The sequence below is a fragment of the Pinus tabuliformis genome, chromosome 2_1 (assembly GCF_031772625.1).
Source record: "Pinus tabuliformis cultivar Carrire ecotype Pingquan chromosome 2_1, CPIR1, whole genome shotgun sequence".
In the NCBI taxonomy this organism is placed as follows: Eukaryota; Viridiplantae; Streptophyta; class Pinopsida; order Pinales; family Pinaceae; genus Pinus; species Pinus tabuliformis.
In genome coordinates, this window is record NC_142299.1 from 889,522,940 (window position 1) to 889,535,951 (window position 13,012).

Genomic DNA, 13,012 nt, shown 5'->3' on the forward strand with positions numbered 1-13,012 from the left:
CTCCCATGGATAGCTTGATATTATGGCACTTTCCAGAGAAATTTATGGTTCCTCCACTTGCAACCATTATAGGAAACAATTCAATTCCTTGGCTATCTTACAATGAATAAAATTATGGGTACTTCCCGAATCAATCAACGCTATTACCTTTTTCTTCTTGATATGTCCTTCTATCTTGATAGTTTGAGGAGTGGTAATTCCAGCCAATGCATCACAATATATGGTTGGATTCATTTATTCTTTATCTATGGTTTCTTCCTGGAGTATATCCTCTTCTCTTGACATTTCTTGTTCCTTTTCTTCCTCCTCTTCACAATCTATGTAGAATAATTTCTTCTTAGCACACTTATGACCTTTAGTGTATTTTCTATCACAACTGTAACAAATCCCTTTTGCTCCTTTTTCTTCCAATTTTTGTGATGTCAACCTTGTAGGTTGTGGAAAGCTAGGGGAAACAACACTTCCATCTTTATAGTTGTGAGTGGCAGGCTTCCTAGTTGCCATAATTTTGCTTTCCATTTTTCTTGCTAACCTGAATGCCTTCTCCAATGAATCAAGTTCCCAAAGGTGAACCTCATGTTTGATATTATCCTTTAAAGTCCCTATGAACACATCAATCCTATGCTCCTCTCGAATATCCTTTAGCCTTATGTTCAATTTTTGGAAGTCCTCAATATGCCCCATCATTGAAACCTTTTGTTTGAGATTTATCAATTGGCTAAAAAAAGTGTTGCTTTTTGTATCGTCATAATGTGCTATCATTTCTTCCATAAAAATTGCCCAAGTGACAATTTGTTTACGAGAGCAAAGCCATCGATACCATACAAACTTATTTGGTTCCAAATATAAAGTTGCAATTGTTGAAATATGGAAACAAGAACATTCCAATTTAATTTGTCCTTGAATTAAATTGTGAATTAAAATCAAATTTAGTCTTAACAACTACTTGGAAATAATTAATTAATTTATTTTAAACTAATTAGTTGGAGAAATTCAAGTTAGAAGTCTTTCTGAAGTCATGCAATAGTTATCCATTAAATTAAGGAGATAAGATTGAATTATATTTGAGTTGTAATTAGTTAACTCAGTTTACTGAGTTATGTATAGTTAAATTAGTTCCAAACTATTTGAGAAACTAATAGTGAGTTAACAGTCAGTTGATGCATTAATGCACTCAACTAGTGCTACTCCAGTTAACTGAAGATTCCCTCATCAGAAACTCATGCATGTCTATTTTGAGAAAGATCCAGTTGAGATTAATGTTCAAGGACAATGTACTAACAGTTGCATGTGTTTTCTCATGGAGAAAACTCATGCATGAAGTCAAGCATTCATCCTTGAGGATTGCGCAGTTTTGAAGGCTTGGTTTTCCACTTGGTAATGGGATAATCATCCACAAGGAACAACGTAAGGAAATAGGAGCTTGGAGGACAGAGAGGAAGGTTGGAGAGAGGCCAAGATTGCCTGTGAGCATCTGTGAGGATTGTACTGAGAGCTGGCTAGCTGTGAGAGCTAAGGCTTTGTATAATTACTATGTATTTCCACCATGTATGATAAGACAATAGTGTGGGGTTTTATTCTGAGGATTTCTCCAAAGTATTTTCATGTGTTTTGTGCCATTGGTTCTTCTTCTTCTGGTTATATTGTTCAACTCAATCTTTAAGCTTCCACAAATTGATAGTAGAAGTAGGTTATAATATTCTACTTTGATTTATATTGCATTATCGGGTTAACCTATCACAGATTTTCTACATGGTATCAGAGGTGTGAATAATTTACTGAGAAGATAATTCGAAGTTTGAAGTTCGGGGTTGCAAGTGCAAATCGAATTCATATCATACTTCAAGGTTGGCCAATGGCGTTTTATGGCTTGAGACTCGAGTATGCCTTGGAAGGTAGCTCGAATTATATAGCATGGAAAGATAGAATGGAGGTTGTATTAGAAGACAATGGCTTGAAGGAATTCATTGATCAAGAAATCCCAAAGCCAGCTTCAACTAATGCACAAGAGTTGGCTGAGTGGAAGAAATGTGTGGCGAAGGTGAGATGGATCATCCTTAAGGGAGTTTGAGACCATATTGTCTCAAGTCTCCATGGGAAGGATACTCCATTTGCAATGTGGAAGACATTGAAGGACCTCTACCTGAACAGTAGCGACCAGAGGAAATTGGCACTCAAGGATAAGCTTCGAAGAATCAAGATGGAGAAGAGTGATACTATTTCCACATATCTGAACAAGCTCACCACCTGCAAAGATGAGCTTGGCAATGAGAAAATAACTATTGTCGATGATGATATGGTGAGCCTTGCTCTCCTTGGCCTTCCAAAGAGTTGGAATAGCTACTAGGACTCTGTGAATGGAAGAGAGAAATGTTGGATTGGGAGCGACTGTGGTTAGATCTTATGCAAGAAGAGATTGGGAGGAGCACACGAGATGGTTCTTCATCCAAGAATGATGATGAATAAAATCTGGCCTTAGCAAGTAAGGCAAGGAAAGGGAAGGGGAAGGATTCTCATTTCAAATCGAATTCTTCTCATGGAGGGAAGAAGGGTGACATGTCTAAAGTAAGATGCTTTAATTTTCACAACATGGGACATTATGTGACTAATTGCCCATCAAAGAAATCCAAGAAGGGATCCTCGGAAGGATTGGAAGGTGAGGCATTAGCCTCTTAGTTCGAAATGGACTTTACCTTCATTGCATGCATGGTGTCATCGATGATGGGTTGTGTTTGGTATCTTGACAGTGGAGCTTCATTCCACATGACCGGTGATAAAAATCTATTCAGTGCCTTCGAGGAGAAAGACCTCAAGATGTGCATAGAGATGGGTGACGACGGAAGGTATAGTGTTTCAAGAGTGGGCACGGTTTCTTTTCAGAGGGAGCATGGAGCTCCTCTCACCTTGACAGATGTGATGTATGTTCTTAGACTAAAGAATAACTTAGTATCGATCGCGATGTTGGAGGAAAAAGGCTACGATGTTGTATTCAGTAAAGGAAAGGCGTTCCTAAGACACATAGCCATGGGTCAGACCAAGAGGACAGGGATTCAGGTGAAGAATATTTATAAACTAGAGGTAGATGATTGTGCAGGATTGAGTACGAAAGCAGAATTGGTGTAAAGCCAAGAAATTGGTGAGTTGTGGCATAGGCGATTGGGCCATTTGCATCATGGGGCTTTGAAGATAATGCAGCAGATATCTACAGGACTTCCCAAAGGAAAACTTGAGTAAGTTGACACATGCAAAGGTTGTACCTTGGGAAAGTACACCAAGTATTCCTTTCATGATCGAGACATTTGAGCAGAGGTTATCTTAGAGTGAGTTCATACTGATTTGTGTGGACCATTCACGACGGCATCCATAGTGAGCCAAAGGAATTATGTGATTTTCATTAATGACTATTCTCGTAAATGTTGGATTTATTTCATGCAGAAGGACCAAACTTTCACAAAGTTTTGTGAGTTAAAAGCTTCGATCGAGAAAAAGCCAGGGAAGAAGATGAAGGCCTTGAGAAGTGACAACGGTGTATATTATATCTCTCAAGAGCTTAAGGACTTCTATGCAGCGTAAGGAAATAAACAAGATTTGATGGCACCTCATAACCCACAGTAGAATGGGGTGTCCGAGAGGAATAACAGAACTATTTTAGGGGCAGCACGGGTAATGTTTCATGACCAAGGCCTACCATTTCACTTGTGGGCTAAGGCATGCAACACAGTGGTCTATTTTCAGAATAGAAGCCCGCATCGCATACTTGGGATGAAGACATCAGAGGAAGCTTTCTCTGGTAAGAGACCAGATGTGGGTCACTTCAGGATCTTTGGCTCATCGGTATATTGCCATGTGACAAAGGATGCATGGAAGAAGCTTGAGATGACAACAGATTTGGGGATATTTGTGGGGCACACTGATACACCTCACAACTATCGAGTGTACTTGCCTACTAGTCGGAGGACAGTGGTTCGTAGAGATCTCAAGTTTGATGAGCAGAAGGCCATGTGAGTTTCCCTTGAGATGGAGCTCCAACTACAGGATGTGGAGGAACTATTGGTTCTTAAGGAGGAGGAGCTTCAGACTGATGTGAAGCAGCCACATGCAGAGGTTCCAGGAGTGGAGATATCCACTCAAGCAGAGTCTTCCAGAGATGGACAGAAGCGCACAAGAGAAGCTGACAGATTGTTGGAGGATGCGAGAGAGAATGTGGGAGCACCATTTGCTCAGCGTAGACAGAGGAGGTCACCTGAGAGGTACACTAGATACATGGCCCTTGTTGGGGAATGTGTTGAGACTGGGCCATCTTCCTTTGAGGAAGCAGTGCAACAACCGATTTTGGTTGATGGTATGGTGGAGGAGTATGACTCCATAGTTCGTAACAGTGTAGCGAGGAGGATCATGTTGCTGCAGTATATTTCGACAGAGGAGAAAGATGCTAACATTTTGACAAAGGCATTTTCAAAGTGTAAATTCGAGTTCCATAGAGACAGGATTGGGGTGGCAGATAATCCCTTTCTTGTTGAGAGGGAGTGTTGAAATATGGCAACAAGAATATTCCAATTTAATTTGTCCTTGAATTAAATTGTGAATTAAAATCGAATTTAGTCTTAACAGCTACTTGGAAATAATTAATTAATTTATTTTAAAATAATTAGTTGGAGAAATTCAAGTTAGAAGTCTTTCTAAAGTCATGCAAGAGTTATCCCTTAAATTAAGGAGATAAGATTGAGTTATATTTGAGTTGTAATTAGTTAACTCAGTTTATTGAGTTAAGTCCAGTTAAATTAGTTCCAAACTATTTGAGGAACTAATAGTGAGTTAACAGTCAATTGATGCATTAATGCACTCAACTAGTGCTACTCCAGTTAACTGAAGATTCCCTCATCAGAAACTCATGCATGTCTATTATGAGAAAGACCCAATTGAGATTAATATTAAGGACAATGTACTATCAGTTGTATGCATTTTCTCATGGAGAAAAATCATGCATGTAATCAAGGATTCATCCTTGAGGATCGCACATTTTTGAAGGCTTGATTTTCCACTTGGTAATGGGCTAATCATCCACAAGGAACAACGCAAGGAAATAAGAGCTTGGAGGGCAGAGAGGAACGCTGGAGAGAAGCCAAGATTTCTTGTGAGCATCTGTGAGGATTGTACTGAGAGTTGGCTAGTTGTTAGAGCTAAGGATTTGTATAATTCCTATGTATTTCCACCATGTAGATAATACAATAGTGTGGGGTTTTTATCTAAGGATTCCCCAAAGTATTTTCATGTGTATTGTGCCATTGATTCTTCTTCTTCTAGTTATATTTTTTGGCTCAATATTTAAGCTTCCGCAATTTGATACCAGAAGTAGGTTATAGTGTTCTTCTTTGATTTATCTTGCATTATCGGGTTAACCTATCACAGATTTTCTATAGCAATACGTACCTTTTGTGTGTTTTGCACATTATTGAGATCGAAAAATTGCTTCATCTGTAGTATCCATGTTTCGGGATCCTTGCCATCAAACTTCCTCATATCAATTTTTGGAACATAGTGGGTCTTCAATCCAACATTAGAGTCTATGAAATCATGATTAACAAATCTTTTGTTCTCATCAGGAGTTTCCTTTACTACCCTTTCACCATTAGTAACCATTTCTTGTAGCAACTTATTCAAATTTATCTTCAATTCTTCCATCTTAGCGTCCATGCAATTCATTTCAGCATCCATGCCATTCATCTTAGCTTCCATGATATCCATCTTAGCTTCCACACCATCCATCTTAACTTGCACGCCATTCATATTAGCTTCCACGCCATTCATCTTGGCTTCAGTTACCTTTTGTGAGAGTGAAATTTGTTGTACTTGGTCTTGTAATTTTGATATATCATGTTGCATTTCTTCCTCTTCTTCACGAGTCATGCTAGAGCTTTCAGGTTTCTTACTAGGTGTTTCCATTTTATTTTTTTGGGGCATCAATTAATACTAATAATTCTTCACTATTCCCTTTGAATTCCTTCAAATTAATTTTTCAAACCAATCTTATGCAAAATTTAACAAAAAAAAAAACTACACACCTTTTTTTTCACTTTGTAAGAACTCGATATTGAATCTATTGTATCTCTGTAACTGCGGATCTAGAATATCTAAAATCACGTCCTACAGTAGCCCTTTGAGTCCTCTTTCTCACCCCACAAGTATGATCAACATTGGGTTCTCCAAGGAAGAGTTATGCCAAATATCCCACGGTGACCTGATTATAGACTAATTCAGTAGAGCGAACTTGTACAAAGTTCCACGTGTTACTGTTTCGACCTTAGTACCCGAAACTGATATACAAAAAACTATAGGTCATACTGTTTTTTAAACTTCTTACAAAATTTCAATCTGATGCTCAGAACAAAAGTTATGACGGTTTTCCCCAGGTCACCTGTTTGGATTGTAATTTGGGAGTCTGCAAAAACCCTAACTTCCTCAGATCGTATCTCTGAAAATATAGTGAGACAAGCTCTGAAATTATGACCTGAAGTTTAGAACGATTTCGACTCAAATGAGTTAGTTTTTTAGCTTCTGAAACGTTGTAGAAACAAAGTTATAGTGAAAATTCCACAATGTCTTGTTTGGAGCAGCGAAACCCTAGAATCTAAACCTCTGATACCAAATGTTATGAAACCGGCTCACAAAAAGATAGAAAAGATAGATCAATGCCTTAGAATTCAGCCTCTTCGAGGAGGAAACCTCCTTTACACTACACAAATGAACAATTTTTGGATGATACAAATGACAAGACCTCCTTTCTATATATAGGAGTCCAAGGGGTCATAATATAATCAAAGCCGACATAACAATAATAACGTAAGGGCACAACAATAACAATGGTGGGCTTCTATGGGGCACAATAATAACAATATGGAGACTACATGGGCACAATAATACAATAAGGGGGTTGTACTAATAACAATAAGGGGTTACACTAGAGCATAGGGACCTAACAGAAAGATATAACAATGAAGACAACCACACTTCGTGTCTTATAGTGCCCACAGGACATAAGTGAGTGCAAGTGCATGGCGAGCAGTCCGTGGACTTATCATGGTGTTGTGTGACACTACGTGCAACCTGGAAGCACAAGCATACTCTTGACTGAGACATGCAAGCAAACTAAAGAAACAAAGATAACTTGCGTCGTACATGTGTGCTTGCAATGTAAGATTCCTCCAATGCATGAGCAATGGGATTGTGCAATTCGAGTGGAGGAGATGTGATCTGTGTGAGATGGATCTTAAATGTGTACAGATGAGTGATGAGGAGCCTTGGGTGATTGAAGAGTTTCATGATTGGAAGTGAGACTAACCCCAAGAGAGTGAGGACCTGACATAACCATCAGCTTGGGCTGAAGTGCCTCGACAATTTTGTGTGTTTCAACTTCATCATCAGGTAGATCATCATAAACGGGTGGCTTCGAAATATCAATTGTGATAGGGTCATGATCGTGATCAAATATGGAAACAAATGGATCATGACCACCACATTCAGAAAAACCAATGATTTCATCGGTATCCTCACGATTAGATGAATCAAACAGAGGGGTAGATGAAAAGAGAACAAACTCATCCTCTATGTTTTCGGAAAAGACAGATGAAAGATCAAGTGGATTTTCAAAAAATAGCTTATCCTCCCCATTGTCGAATGATGGACTGACATCTGGTGAGTCTTGCGAGTGATCAACAATGGGTGCATCCATGGATGAATACACGCATGTGAAATCGTGGATGGAAGGTTCACCAAAAATGTTAGGAAAGAACGGAGGGGGCTCAGACATAAGGGAGTCATCCTTCGTCGAGTGTTGATACTCAAGCTCCCACTCATACTCTTCATGAATGACAGTGCATGTTGGTTGTGCAACACCAAATCCGTTAATGGGTTGTTCCTCGTTCACAACAAGTGAAGAGTTTGGAATGGACGAACACAAGACATCATCATCCGGAGGAACACCCAAGTGCGAAGATGGAGGTCATAGAATAGAATGCATATGAGAAATCAAAGGACTCACAACCAAATCTGTGCGAAAATTGAGTGAAGTGATGTTGGGAGAATGTGAAAGATGAACAGGTGTGTGAGCATGATCTTCGACATCACTCGGCAATGGTGGAGCAGTTGAATGAGAGGGAGGCGGAAAATCAGTCGAGACAGTGCCCGCATCCACATGAGATTACGCAGCTCCATCAATGAAAAATGTTGAGCAAGGCTTGATCTCAAGCTTCTTCTTGGGATGGGAGATTTCTTAAGGAAACACTCAAAACAGTCCCAAAGATAAGCAAATTTCATCTGGCTCCTCGAAGCTTGAAACTGTAAGTCACGGAAGTGTTGCCAAAAATCAATAACCTACTCATGTGGAGCCTTCCGTTGTTACAACAGTTTTTGGTCAAGATGATCTAGATCAAAATGATAGAAAGTGTCTTCAATAAGATCACAGAAGTGCTCAAGTGAGTGCACGCAGTCTGCCAGTAGGTTGAGTAACCACCTACGTGGAGATTCGCGAAGTGTGTGTGCAAGCAGTAAGCTAGCATGTTCGTCGAAACACCCATCTTCCTCATGAAGCATGGAAATAAAGGCATGTAATTACTCAAGTCAGGCCACTTCACCTTCACCATCATATGTGAAAGTGGACAAGAGATTGAAAAACTCCCCCATGATGGAGACATCTTCACGATTCGAAAAACACCTTGGGGGGAGAAGAGTGCAAGAATCCATGAAAGGTATGCAAAGGTTCAAAACTGTATGAGAGGACACAACTTGTCATCTAGCCCTCCTTCTAGTGCCAGAAATGTTGACAGTGCTGGACCCGCCAACATGTCAAGGGTATCTCCCCGGTAAGAAGTCTCAATTAGACCTCAGACTGTTTGGTGTAGGAGTCCTCGCAGTGGGTTGTCAGGTAATTCCTTGACCGCGATGTCACACAGAGGCAAGCAAGAGAACTCTATCAGTAGCAAGGGTGTGACAACTGCAGTGAGTCAAGGAAGGTGAATGAGAGGTTCTAACACATGGGGGGTGAGATTAGTGCACCCCTTGGGAACCTGTAGCAATACTTAGATAAGAAGGGAACAAACAAACGAAGATGCATCACAATATGGAAAGTAGATCAGTCGGAAATCAAAAGTGATGGTTAAACCAACAACACATCTACAGCAAGATTCATATAATCTCATATGAAGAAGTTCATACACAACTATGTAAGTTAAACAACATATATTTCTAAGCAACAGGAGCAGTCCAATTACAATAACAAAATATGCATGAAAATGTGTTGGCTCTTATTATATAAAGAAGTGTAAGTCCCAATCATACAATACATCCATGTAAACTTGCTAGACCCAACAGTGGAACGTTACAACCACATTCGTCTCCTCCTCCAAAGAGATGAACTAGCTTCATGCAATGGAGAAGCCAAGGCATGTTACAGTACTATCCAAGCTTTTTCCAAGATAGTTGTATCAGAAGCTTGGTTGACCAAAAGTGCTTACAATGAGTTATGAGGGACTATTTATAGCAAAGGGTGGGGTGACCCTTGACATTCCCCTTTGTGACAGTTCAACTACCCTCATGACTCTTCACCTATTCTATGACTGTTACATCAAGTTATTGACACTTGAATTACACTTTACATGACTCAACATTACAATGCACATGTACTCATGTGAGACAACATGGCTTGAGCAAGTCATGCAAGACATCACTGACACTCTGTCCACTTTGATGAGACCAACTCTTTGACATGCTTGTGATGGTGAAGGTGGTGAGCTGATGCCAAGCTTGGTCATCCGTGATGGTGTGCATGCACCTCATGGTGATATCTTGCTGAAGCGAACTCTTGCCTCCGTTGCAATCGATGCATTGGTTTGGCTCCTTCATCCAACTCATTTTCTAACATGCACATGGTCTTCTTGGGTGCAGTTGAACCGGAAACACACTGATGCATAGTGTCCATGTTGATCTTCAAGTGTGTGTCGGTGGTCATGCGCATCAACTTACCGAAGTACATGTTTGGCTCTAGTTCGACTTGCTTCTTGTCTTCAACTTGGTAAGTGTGTTGAATGGGTTGGATTGCATGCGTGTGCACAATGACATGCATGCTTCTGAATTTCTTGCATGCAATCAAAAACACTGCTCACCATGTCTACTGTGTGTCAGCTACTGGGATGGATCTTTAACTCGTATGGGCGCAGTTTCATCCGTGAGTGCATGTTGTGCCCACTGTTGTTTATGTTCTTGCTGTAATTCATTCATCTGTCTATGCAACTTCATGTTCTTCCTGAGTTGCTACTTCAGCACATGCAACTCCTTTTTTGTTCCATTCTCTGTCTTTGCGCGATCTTCATGTCGCGTCATCACCTCATAGCTTGAGTCTCCAAAGTTGCTTTCATTATCAGTGGATCTGCTTGATCTTGCAACTTTGTTCCGCCTACGTGTTGTCAACAACCTTCCTCTTGCGTTCATTGTATTCAATGTATTTGCTGCATTTTGTATGCTGCCTTCAGCAGTTATTCATGATGCTACTTGTTTTGATATCTTGATGTTCTTGTCTAGGAATAACTTGATATCTTCGTGAGTAGGCAAGCTCATAGACATTTGATTGACTGCATCTCCAGGCGTGCTCTGAACGGTGTCTTCGACTCTGCCTTCTTGGAAACCATTGTACCTGCACTACTGAGAGGCAGATGCACACCTGCAATACCTGGAGACATGGCAACAATCATGGCAAGCAATCTATCAGTTGAAAACCAAATTGAACTTGAGAACTGACTCACAACATACATGTGTGACTGATCATGAAGTTTGCTAAATTTCGGCTGGGAGGTCGAGAAACTAACTACCAAGACTGGACAAGGCACAATTTGGGCTATTGGGAGACTAACTGACTGCTTGAACTACACAATGCATAATCCAGTCTGGCTATTGGCTGTTGGAATTACGCAATGCATAATCTCAGCTGGTAATGGTTGCAGGCTGAGTGACTGCATTGCACAATTTTCTGGGCCAAGAGTCATTGTCCCTCAAGATTTTGCAAATCAGGCCTAGGGAATAGCTTCTGGGCAGAAATTTGCATTTATGGAGAGGAAGGTAGAGCCTTCCCTCTCAGGATTGTGCAATGCTGTCTAGTGAGGTAGAGTCCGAGCCAAGGTTGACCAGACTCGCTGACGGGCAACTGAATTTGAATGTGAATGCAAATGCATGGTGATACTGAGTGTAAGCATAAGTGAATGATGATGTATGCAAACGGTGAATGACAGATTCAAAAAACGGAACAACATGCATGTGAGTGAGGCGAGTCACCGAATCAGCGACCTTTCGTTAAAAACAATTTCCTGCATGCGACAACAGTGAGATAGCAACGAAAACTGAAACAGTGCTAGGGAAAGCTAATTTACGTGTAAACGACAGAAAGCACTCAAAGGAAACAAGCAAACAATACTCATACAAGTGAAAACACAAAAAGCGACAGAAATGCATCACAAGTCATGGAAAGCGGGCTTACCCCAAAACCGTTGATCTGAATGTGCCAACAGCTCCTAGATGTGATGTGGGATGTCAATGTTGCAAGTTTCATGTGAGGAATGAGCTTTGCAATGTCCGATTGATGTAACATCGAGGTTGTGACTCGCATGCCACAAATCTATGGAAAACGACACTTGGTGGGAGGTTTCTGAACTGATCTTTGCATATAACCTCCAACAGCTAAAAATAGACCCCTAAAACAAGGGATTCTTTTGCACGCTGCCTTTTTCTATTCCGGGAAGAGCAATTCATGCATGCATGCAAGTCAAGTTTCCTTCGTCCTAGGTGGAACTGGTCAACCAGAGTGCTCATGCATGCAACTACTCAACTGCTTGAGAAAAATGCGCATTTCTGGTTGGGAGATGGGCTGACTGCCTAGGAGATTTGCACAATTTCTGGGCAGAGCAGCTGACTACTGCCCAGATTTGTGCAAATTCTGTGCTGAGCAGCCTTGCTGGGGAAATTTGTGCAATTTCTGTTGGAAGTGTTGGCTGGTAGAATTGCGCAATTATGGAGCCTAGCAGGCTGCTAGACAGAATTGCGCAATTTCTGGAGGGAATGTTGGTTTCCCTCCATAAATGCGCAATTTTGATGGGGAAGATGCTCAGCCTACAGCTGGACCAAGTCCGGGTGAACAACCTATGAAAGGAATGCATTAAGCTGTGCTCGACAGGGTACCTCCATGCATGAAAAACACTAAAGCTTTTGTACTTGATGAAGCAAGACAAAGTGTTGTGAAAAGTTGGTAGGGAAGCTCCAAAACGAGCTAAATAAAAATTTTGGAAGGTGGTTGTAGCTGCTACAACAAAACCTTAAGTACCAAGAATATTCAAAACTTCACAATGTACAAGTCTTATAAACCCTAGAAACATCTTGGTGATCAAGACCTACACAGAATTTGCAAAATCATATAGCTAAATGCAAAAACCTAAAGACCCTTTATATCTATATCTAAGTGGACCCTTTCCAGTGATCACAAAACATATAGAAATCATACATACCATTTGTAACCTTATCTTATGTCTTTTTTTTACAGAGATCTGAACTTGAACAACTTTCTTCAAGTTAGTTTTTTCACATCATTCTTTCATAATACTACTTAAAGATAATTCAACTTACTATGAAGACCATCTGATGATTACTTTTACAGTGATTTTTAGGCCGATAGGCCTTTCCTATGCATCAACTTTTCGTCAACACTTTTACTTTGATCCGTTAGATCAGATGAAACACTTTCAACCATTGATCTAAACCAGAAAACAAAACAATGGAAAATCAAGAAAGCACGGAAAGTCAAGAAAGCACAAAAGCTCAAAAAAGATTCTATGCAAAAAAAATCAAGAAAGCACCAAAAAGATCATAAAAATCAAAGATTGAAAGAAAAAAGCTCAGAAAAGCAAAGATTTTTGAGGATTTTTATTTTTTAAATGCAATGTATTATTAATTTATTTTTATAATTTAATTGAAATAT